This window comes from Melozone crissalis, unplaced genomic scaffold, assembly GCF_028551555.1.
Source record: "Melozone crissalis strain CALT ecotype California unplaced genomic scaffold, PUWL_Pcris_2 ptg000231l_1, whole genome shotgun sequence".
Taxonomy (NCBI): Eukaryota; Metazoa; Chordata; class Aves; order Passeriformes; family Passerellidae; genus Melozone; species Melozone crissalis.
In genome coordinates this window covers 2,891,793-2,902,545 of record NW_026535993.1, presented here as the reverse complement: position 1 = coordinate 2,902,545, position 10,753 = coordinate 2,891,793, and the positions used below count along the sequence as shown (strand labels likewise).

Here is a 10,753-nt window from a genome sequence, read left to right as displayed (position 1 = left end):
CAGTTTTTGATCTGCCTCCCGCTTCTTGCAAAACATTTAACATCTCCTTCCATACCAAAAGCTGGTAGGTCTTTTAGAACCCTCACCTGTTATTTTTCTCGTGCTTTTAGCATCCCCTGAAGATGCACCACCATTCTGAACCGCTTTTACTGCAGTCACGAAAACCTTATCTTTAGCTTTCGCCTTTTCTTCATCTCTGCGGACATAAACTCTCTGTGCTTCCCTTAACAATTCTTGCAAACCTCTCTCCTGCCAGCCGTCTAACTTTCTAAGTTTCCTTCTAATATCCTCACAGGATTTAGCCACAAACGGAGTTTTGATTAATGCTTCCCCCACTGCTGTATCAGGATCTAATCCCGAATACATTTGTATACTCTTCCTTATTCTTTCTAACCAATCTATGGATGACTCATCTTTCCCCTGTCGTCATCCAGGGCCTTGTTAATATTTTGCCCTCTGGGGACTGCTTCTCGAATTCCCTGAATATTCCTGAGATCCACCATATTCTGCCTGTCCTGGTTGTTGTTATGGTCCCAGTTAGGGGCTGCTAGGGGCCATTTCATTTCTCCTAAAGGTCCCTGCTGGTGATCTCTATCCTAAATTCTCATGTCAGCCTGTCTTATCAACTGCCTCTCCTTTGATGTAAATAAAATACTTAAAATTGACTGAATCTCTGTCCAGGTGTAAATACTGGGTCCTAGAAACTGATCTAACCTTTCAGACACCCCCAGAGGACCTTCAAGTAACCTTCCCATTTCTTTTTTAAAAGCCCTTACATCCCCAGTGTTCAGGGGTGCTGACACATACCCGATCACTGGTCTCCCTTGAGTTCCTACTAATGGTACTTCCCTCAATGGGCACAGCTGCCCCCCCTTCCCTTCTTTATTGCTGTCCCCACTGCTTTCTGCTCGTGCCCTTTCCTGGCTTCTCGTTCTGTGTGCTGGTGGTGAATCAAGTACTGGGAGTGGAGCCACCGGGGCTTGTGGCAGTGGCAGCAGAGCCACCAGGGCTTGTGGCAGCAGCAGTGGAGCCACCGGGGCTTGTGGTGCAGGGGGTGCTGGAATGGGTGCAAAGGGTGCTGGATTAGGTGCTGGATGAGGCACCTCGGCCAGTGTAGCTGGCTGTGGTAGATAAGGGGTGGAGGAAGGTTATCTAAGGGGTCACACTGATCTCTTCTCTTTTTGGTTTTAATGCATACAGAGGAGTAGGCCAGGACCCATGCCATAAAGCAGCATAATCGCTTTCTTCTTCGTTAATAGGGTCCTTTTTATTTACATAGGCATTCAAGGCCTTACAGATCCACCCTTCGGATGACCCATGCATTGGTCAGTATAAATTATCAGGTCGTATCATTTCCTTAGTCCATTCTACCATACAATATTGTATCATTTTCTCTTTACTTTTTTCTCTCCTGGATTCACATTTGTCCCACAATTTTAACATTACCCCCAGGGGGCAGATATACCCTGGGGTATATCTGGCAAAATGCTCCCTCTTTTTCCAGTACCTTCAGTACCTTTATTTTCCTGCTGGTTTATACCAGCTCCTGGGTTTTTGCTCTGGCATTTACCAGTTTTTTTTTTCCCCAGAACGGGTGTACCCTCATTTGCTCTGATCTCACTCGTTCAGACCTTAGTCCTTTCTTGTCAGGAATTTCCCTAATAACAAGTCCCTTCTAACACCTCCCACCTCTGATTCTCTACCAGGAAAAGAAGACAAATTCCTCTCCGTAATTATTATCTTATCTCACCACCCTCGACCTTTTACATACAGAGAATCCTTTTCCCCAAGCTTCGTTCCTTCACCTGCCGCTCCCCTCACGGAGTAGCAAAACCGAGGTTAGAAGAACGCCTCACTCATGTCATGACTAGGTCACGTCTCATACACACAGGATTCACACTCTTACACACCTACACCCGTTCTTATCCCACCTACCCAAGTGACACTTACAGTCTCCTTTTCTAGCCTGGGTCTTCGTGCACGAGTTTTTACAGGGGAATTTACTGCAGTCTACTCCGGGAGCTCAAAATTCTTTGCTCATAATTTACCTTATGGATTTCCTCTTCCCTGAGAGATTCCCCCATCACTCAGGGCCCCGGAGGCAGAAGCCTCCAAGGTGAGGCGCCTCCCCGAGATCAGGAGTCTCCCTCAATGGATTTGGAAATTCCCGGCCAATGCACAGCCCTCTGTTAAGAATAAGAAGCTTGACGAAGCCAATATTCAAGTAGCAATCAATTTATTATTTAATATGGTAAAGTATGAGCAATGCAGCGCTGGGTACAGTGGGGGAAGTTCTCCCTCCAACTGCACACTGATAATTGAGTGTTACAGGTATTTATAGGGATACCTATCAGGGTTTTTCCAGCAGTTTCTATTTCCAATCTTTCACTCATCAGCAATTTTTATTCCAAATTTTTACATCACAATTCTATACACTATTGCTATTTTAATTTCTCAGGATGTATTTTCAAAGGAGTATCTCCAGATGGTGACGGTCCAGTTTCCAAAAGAAGAAAGTCAAATCCCATCTGATGGAGTCCAGCTCCCCAGATGTGGGTCCACCTTTTAATTGCAGAGACTATAAATCTCATAAACAGTGATGTCCAGCTTCCCTTTGTTCGAAACCATAAATCCTTGAGGTGATGTTCATCTTCCTTTCTCAAGCTGTTTTTCTCTGCTTCAAATTTCCTTTATATATATTCCAAAGCTATAGTTTCAAGGATACAAGTAATATTCTAAAATTAGACTTCAAAAGGTTATTATTGCAGAGCTTTTTATGGATCAAATGCGAGCAAAAAGCAACATTTTTAACACCTTAATTCCAATGCTCCTAAATCAACTAGGGTTAATTGCAAACAAAAGATAGGTTCAAAGGCCTTTTTCTATGCTTTATTTTCCTCAGTTATTATTAGAATTCACAACTCTCCCATTGTCGGGGTCCACACATTTCGCATTCACAAATACACACATCACTTGTTTGTACCTGACACGAAACACAGCTTTGCATCTCACAAAGGTTGTCCACACTGGGTCAGAGCTTAAGACACAGCTTCTGTGAGCAGGCCAGAGCTGCTGAGGAGAGACCCTGGGTCAATATCAATCACACAATGCTGCAGTCATCTCTGATCTAAAGAGAAATAAAATAAAATACATCATTTAAAATAGGAATGTGTATTTCTGACAAGTTCTTTGAAATCTTTCTCCATAACTGGACTAGGAAAATTTCAATGACCCTCTCAGGGCTTTGCTGTTGTTTACATCAGACTCAGTCCCTCAGAGAGTGTTCAAAAAACTTCTCAAGAACTCAAACTTAAATTTAGACTCCAAAGTTTCTTGAAGTTTTAATGGGTCCCACTGAGGGACACGACTGAGGAAGTGTCCCCAGGTTCCAGGAACAGCAGAACACTGGAGGCAGTGATGACAGCTGGGGACAAACAAGGCCAAGGTGTCTCTGGTGCTGAGCAATGCTGGATGTGTTTGAGGAATGCCAAGGGCCAAGGGCTGAGCCCCAGCCCCTGGCCAGGCAGATGCTGTCCCTCCCTCCTTGCTCAGGGCTCTTGCCGGGATGGGCACTGGCATGTGGGGATGTGCAATGGCAAGGGCAGGAGCATGGGGCGGCCCCTGCCAGGCTGCTGAGCAGGAACAAGGAGGCAATGAGGCCCCAGGCCTGCAAGGGTCACTTGTCTCCTGCTCCTGCCTCAGGCCCAGGCCCAGCAGCCATGGCCAAAGTGCTGCCCAAGTTGGCTCTGGCAGGGCTGTCTTGCAGCTGCTGCACATGCCTGTGCCCTGTGCAGCCCAGGCTGTGCTACGGTGTCCCTGCCCTGCGCCTCTGTCCCTGCAGGCTGTCAGCATCCCCCAGCTGCCCCTTCTTTTTACTGCCAGCTCTGCCTCCTGCCTGCCTCCGCCTGCCCACACAAAGCCTGGGGCTGACTAAGGCTCCTTCTGGGGATGTGTTGTGCCCCAGCCCTGCCAAAATGGAAATTAATCTCTCCTCATTTCCATTCTGGGTCATTACAGCTGCACTTGGTGACAATATTTCTATCTCAGGCTCATTTCCACTATGAAGGAGAGGTCCATTATATTTGAATCCACCTCTGTAGTCATCACAGGCTGTTCTTGTTCTGTCCTCAGTCTCCACACTTTTGAACCCAGGACTTCCAGCTCCCATATCGTGATCAAGTTCTTGGGGCCTCCAAAGCACATCCTGGGAGATCTCTGGGCCCTCTCAAAGGTGCTCAGCCGTGGAGATGTGATTTAAGTCCAGGAATGGCTTTTTGCCCAGAGATTGTACTGGGGAATATAATACAGAATAATACACTGTATCTTTAAACTGACTGAGGGCAGATTTAGATTTTATGTAAGGTGAAATATTTTATGATGATGATGGCAGGACACTGGCACTGGTTGCCCGTAGAATAGAAGCCCAATCCCTGGAAGTGCTTAAGGTCAGGGGCTTTGTACAACCCAAACAAGGGAAGGTGTCCCTGGGTAATGGAAGGGGAGTTTTACCAGAGACTCTTTTAGGTCTCTTCTAACTCAAACCATTTTACAATTCTTTGATTCTGATTTCCCAACTGCTTCTCCACAGGGCTGCAAGTACCTATGCACACCATGCCAGCATTTTAATCTGGCCTAATTCCCAACATTTCCTTAAAAAGGAAAGAATTGCTATATCAGGGACATGAATTGCCGTGTTTATGGAGGAGCCATTAAAAGCCCCAAAAGTAAAGAAACGGAAAGGAAGAACCAACATCTCAGTGTGAAAGATCACCAAGTGAGACTCTGATGATGAGCTCCCAGCTGAGGATGGGGGTTTCTGGCTTGGGGTCTGAGTATCAGGATGGAAGGTCACTCCCAGGAGGAGTCCCTGTGCATTTCCCTGCCCCATGGCTCTGCCCTTCCTGATCCAGCAGCTGTGGGGCAGCAGAGCTGGGGCAATGCAGGGACAGGGCTGGCTCTGACAGGGCTGTTGTGGTTTAGGAATGGTGCTCTCCAATTTCTTACTCCCACTACAAAGACCACGTGTCTCTCCAGATTTATATTCCCACCATTGTCCCCCACACCACAGGGGCTTTACTTGCCTGCCTGGCCCTGCTTGATCTCAGCCCACGTCTCACGGTCAGGGATAACCTGGAGATGGTGTCCATGGTTAAATCCACCCCTTGCTCATGAGCTCACCTGGAGGTTGCATCTTTTCACTGATAATCTGAGGTGTCCAGAAATAACTCACCCTTGTGTGGCCAGTCCAGACCCCCCTGAGACACTTTAATCCTGGCAGCCCCATCCTCCTGTCCGTTGTTGTGATGCTCTTCAGTGCCCGACTCTTGGGCACATGAGCATCCACACGAGGGACTTTCACAGCCAGGTTCTCCCTTGGACAGAGATGTCTTGCCCCAGTCCAGCAGCCCAACTGGGTTTCCCTCTGCACTGCCAATTGCCCTTTTTCCATGGTTCCAGCCACCCCACAGAGCATTTCCCACCATCCCCGAGTCAGTGCAGAGGTGCAGTGCTGGCCATTTCTCTCACTCAGAGCTCCAGGTACGGTCCCAGTGCTACAGTGACTGCAGGAAAGGGGACCCCACAATGGGACATTTCTTGGTCAAATACAGACAGGAAGAGTGACAAACTGTCTGTGACTCAGGTTTCGGCCTCGCAGCCCCCGCCGTGGTTTGCAGGGAGCTGCAGTGTGGCCCGGCCCTGGCTGTGCCCAGCAGTGCTGGCCTGGGAGAAGGTGTCAGTGCCAGCTGGCCCAGGGAGCTGCAGCGTGTGGGGAACAAATCCCCCCTGGCTTCTTGCCCCAGGGTGACACTGCAGGGCCAATGGAACCAAGGGGCCATTGTAGCACTTCAGGGCCCCATGGAATTAAGGGGACTCTTTGGACATTGTGGGGCCTTGTGGGACTGACGCCATTGTGACACTTCAGAACCAAGGGGCCGCTGTGAAACTACAGGGCCTTGTGGAACTGATACTGAAATCACCCAAATAGAAACTTTCTAACACAGTTGGAGTATTAAAAAGCAGCCATTCTTTATTGCAGCACTGATCACTTGGAGGATCCTTCCTTCATTTGAGTACACCGAGCATCAGGTGAGCAGAGGTTTTATCACACACACTATTTACATATTCATGAGTTGTTCCTCTGTGGTGGCCTACAGCTGGCCTGTATGCCTCACAGTATAAATAATTCCAGCTTTATAACTGAAATAAGTGATTTATTATATAATTCCCTTACTTATGTAATTTGACCATTAAGAGCATGCCCAGGCCTTTGGGGACTCAGGCTGCTATTGGCTGGTTAGCTGAATAGTAACTGGCTCAGCCAATGAGGATTAACCTCACGGGCCTTTTCATTTATATAAGGGTGATCTCAATAAAGCTGCCTGTTGCTGCATGAACATGGAGTGTCTAGGCCCCTGTCTCCTGTCACTATAGGGCACAAAAGAACAGAAGTGCACACTGCTGCTCTCAAGGTGAAGAAAAAAGGGAAGATTATTTTCTAACTCCAACATTTATCGTTTTCCAAAAGTGATAGTGGATTGGAGGGTGACAGTGCCACCTCTCCAATGACACTGGATAAACCAACAGTCCATGAAATTTCTCCTCCTCCATAAAAGAATGGAAAAGAAAGTGCATGAGAAAGTTCACTACAAGAATGTCAACATCAGAAGGCTTAGAAAATGTTGAAAAATAAGGGCGACATCTCACCCTTTTCTGTTTAAAAAAAGAAAAAGAGAAAAGAAAATGAACAATGTGAAAAAGAATACATGAACAATAGTCAGTGTTCATTTGTGGAGGAATCATTGGAGTGATCACTCGCGTCGTCTGCATCCGAGTCATCACTCAATGATTCACCCGCTTGATGCCTTTCAGGTTGGTCACAGTTTCCATCTTGCCCGTCAGCTGGATTCTGTCTCTGCGGTCCAGGTCAGGGCGAACACACTTTGAGGTACCCAGTGTACTCCAGTATCTGTGGACCCGCGCCCCAAAGTGATAAGTTCATAGGGACCTTCCCCCTGTTTAGTGACTAAATTCTGCGCCCGAACCTTTGCTCGAGGCTGATGTGCCTCATCCAGAGGCTGCAACGAGAGATGGTGATTCAAAATGAAAGGATTATTTGAGTTCTGCGGCACAGTGAGATGATTGATTGCACACAAAGTTTTTGTTAACTGACTCTGCGGGGTTTCACACTGCATTCCCCTTTTTTGTTTTTGAAGAACCTGCTTCAGAGTACCATGAGTGCTTTCTACAATAGCTTGACCAGTCAGAGAATGAGGGATACCAAACCTGTGAGAGACACCCCACAACTGCAGGAACTGCCGCACCTTTTGCGATGCGTAAGCAGGACCATTGTCAGTTTTCACAGCAGAAGGTATGCCCAGAATGGCAAAGGTCTGCCTCCAGTGGGCAAGGACATCACGGGCCTTCTCCCCAGTGTGAGCAGAAGCCCACATCACAGATGAGAACGTGTCCACAGTGACATGCACATACCTGAGCCAGCCAAACTTGGCAATCTGGGTGACATCGGTCTGCCAAAGCTCCAAGGCCCTAAGGTATCTGGGGTTTGCCCCTACCGGCAAAGGCAGACCAAGTGCGTAGCAGTCATCACATGACTCAACAATGTCACGAGCCTCAGTTGGCGTCAGCTGAAACTGCTTCTGCAGGGTATGTACGTTTTGGTGGAAAAACCCATGCGATGCTTCGGCCTGCGCGAGTGTATCAGGCTGAGGCGCTACCCACGTTGGGTTAGCCAACTTGTCAGCCCTCGCGTTACCTTCCACTATAAAGCCTGGCAAATTGGTGTGACTCCTCACATGCAGAACATAGAATGGATGAACCCGGGCCTGAATGGCACACCACAAGGTCTTCAGTAAATGAAACAAGGCAGGATTACTGACCTCCTTCAAAACCAAATGACCCAACCACTGCGTGATGTCAGCCACATAGGCGGAATCCATGACCAAGTTGAAAGGTTCCTGCGAAAATTTCTCAAATGCCATGACAGCAGCCCTCAATTCAACGAATTGGGCTGACCCATCGTCATGACCACCCAGAACCTGCTACTCTGATCTGTCCCTCCAAGTAACAATGGCCTTTCCTGTTTTCCCTGAACCATCAGTGAAGACAGTGGCTCCTTGCACGGGTTGCTGACTATTTTTGGGCTGCAAAGGGATTTGTGTGAATTTTGCCATATGCAGTAGCCTATGGCTGGGCAGATGATAAGTGATCTGCCCTGAAAAGTTTTCCGGAGCACTCTGCGGGGACACACTGTTTGCAAAGCTCCAGTCAAAATCCTTCCATTGTACTGGGAATATGATCTTTGCGGGATCCACACCCATCAATTGCAAACATTGTTGGCGGCATTTGATTATCAAGCAAGCAATTAGCTCAAACAATGCAGTTGCCGTCTTTTGCAGCTGATGGGCCAGGAAAACCCATTCCAAAATGAGCAAGGAATCGGAACATTTGTCACTCCACTGGTCAATGATGCCTGTGGGATGCGAATCTGGAGTGGTGATGAATACAGTGACATCAACAGAGGGATCAATGTGATGAACTTGGCAAGCTGAAACAGCTTGCTGAACCACCTCCAGCACCTGACGTGCCTCAGGGGTCAATGTGCGAGGTGAGTTTAAATCAGAGTCCCCTTTCAACAAATCATACAGAGGAGACAGCTGTGCATCGGTTAGTCCCAAGTACGGACGTAACCAAGTGATGACACCCACCAATTTCTGAGCATCATTCAGTGTCTTCACACAATGCACAAATTGCACCTCCATGTCAAAATTGTCATTTTGACCCCCAAATACTTCCTAGGAGGTTGCTGTTGAACCTTTCCTGGAGCCACCTGCAGTCCATGAGCATGCAAAGCATGGAGCAACCGAGGCTGAATCCTCTGCAGCTCATCCTGGGTGGACGCAGCCACCAAAATGTCATCCATATAATGATACAGACGTGAATCAGGAAACTGCTTGCAAACTCCACACAAGGCACAGGCCACATACCATTGCCATATGGCAGGGAAGTTCTCCATGCCCTGAGGCAATGTCCTCCATTGGTATCTCTACGCGGGCTCAGCATTGTTAATTGCTGGCATTGAGAAGGCAAATTTTGTTCTGTCATCGGGATGCAAAGGAATCGTAAAGAAACAATCCTTCAGATCCACAATGAGGACTGGCCAGTCGGTGGGAAGTGTGGCAGGCGATGGCATGACCGCCTGCAATGTTCCCATGCTTTCCATCACGGCATTGACCTTTCGGAGATCTTGTAACAACTGCCATTCCCCAGATTTCTTTTTGATGCAGAAGACAGGAGTGTTCCAGGGACTGGTAGAAGGCTCCAGATGATCCTGGTCCAACTGCTCCGGCACCAGATTCTAAAGGGTGACCAATTTATCTTGAGGGAGGGGCCACTGGTTCTCCCAGACGGGTTTGTCCACCAGCCACCGTATAGGAGGCATAGGACACTCTGCGCCCTTCATCGCAGTGGCCCCCATCAAAAACCCGTCCCGATGCGCACCCCCCAGGCAGACAGAACACCCCTCCCCCAGAGGTTTTCAGAAATGGAAGCAACACGAGGCCTAACCCAAGCCGTCTGTCCATCCGGGTTCGTGACCAGCACGGGCCACTGGCTCACCTGGCACTTCATTCTCCCTCCCACGCCCACGATAAACGTCTCCACCGGATCCAGGGGCCACTCCCAGGGCCAGGCAGCATGGGAGAGAACCGTGATGCCAGCACCACTGTCAAGAAGCCCATGGAGGTGAATCTCTGATGGCGTCGCACCGGGAACGGACAGGGTACGCAGCATCTCGGGAGGGTCCTTGGCCAGGACAGTGGTCCACTTGAGGCGGCCCAGTGGATCCAAAGCCGCCCGCTCCACGTGACCGGTCAGCTGTCCTGGGAACAGAATAGGACTTAAAAGGCACAAGCTGAGCAAGTCGCGTCCCTTTCAGGATCGTGACGGGGAGGGTGGGTGTGGAGACCATGGCACAAATCTGCCCTGTGAAATCTGCACCTATGAGCCCCAGGTGCACAATGATGCCCTGAAGAATGGCACTAGACCTTCCCACCAGGAGAGCACTCATGCCCCCACCCAAGGGACCAAAGGCATCCAGGGGAACCTTGTGTATTTGACAAGATTCTAAAACAACTGTTGCTATGGTGCAGACATCCACACCTGCTGAGCCACGGGTGCTGACTGCAAGCCAGCAAAGCAAACTTCCATCGGCTCTGGGGTCTGGGGAGAAGCTTGTGTCTGCACGCGCTCCTCCTGCGTGCTCCGCCTGACATTTCCTGAGCCCAGTAAAGCCTGGCCATTAACATGAACAGTCACCTTGCAGACATTGGACATGGGATTTGGCCTACCGCACTGACCACACAAGAACATGGGAAATCTGACCTTCTGTGCTTTCTTCCCCTGCTTCTTGCCAGCCTGCGCAGTCCCCTGCTGTGGCCGCCTGCCCTGCAGTGATGCCCAGACCAGCTGCACAGTAGCAGCCACAGCAGCTAACTTTCAACCCAGGGGGACGATGTCTGCACAGTCCTCTGCCATCTGGGAGACAGTAGGAAAACCAGGCAGAGCCACTATGACCCTCCTACAAGCATCATTGCAATTGTACCTCACAAGGTTTGCAATCACAATCCTCCTGGCAACAGGATCAGGCACCTGCCTCTCCACAAATGCAGTCAGCCTTGCCGCAAATGCCATGAAAGGCTCATCAACCCCCTGGACAATGGTCGCAAACGGCTTCTTT

General features: G+C 49.1%; 1 pseudogene; it reads right to left on the bottom strand.

Moving 5' to 3' along the window:
* Positions 1–6,840: 6,840 nt before the first annotated feature.
* The window catches only part of LOC128949415 (cell division cycle protein 20 homolog), a 33,315-nt pseudogene continuing 29,402 nt past the window's right edge, over positions 6,841–10,753 (bottom strand).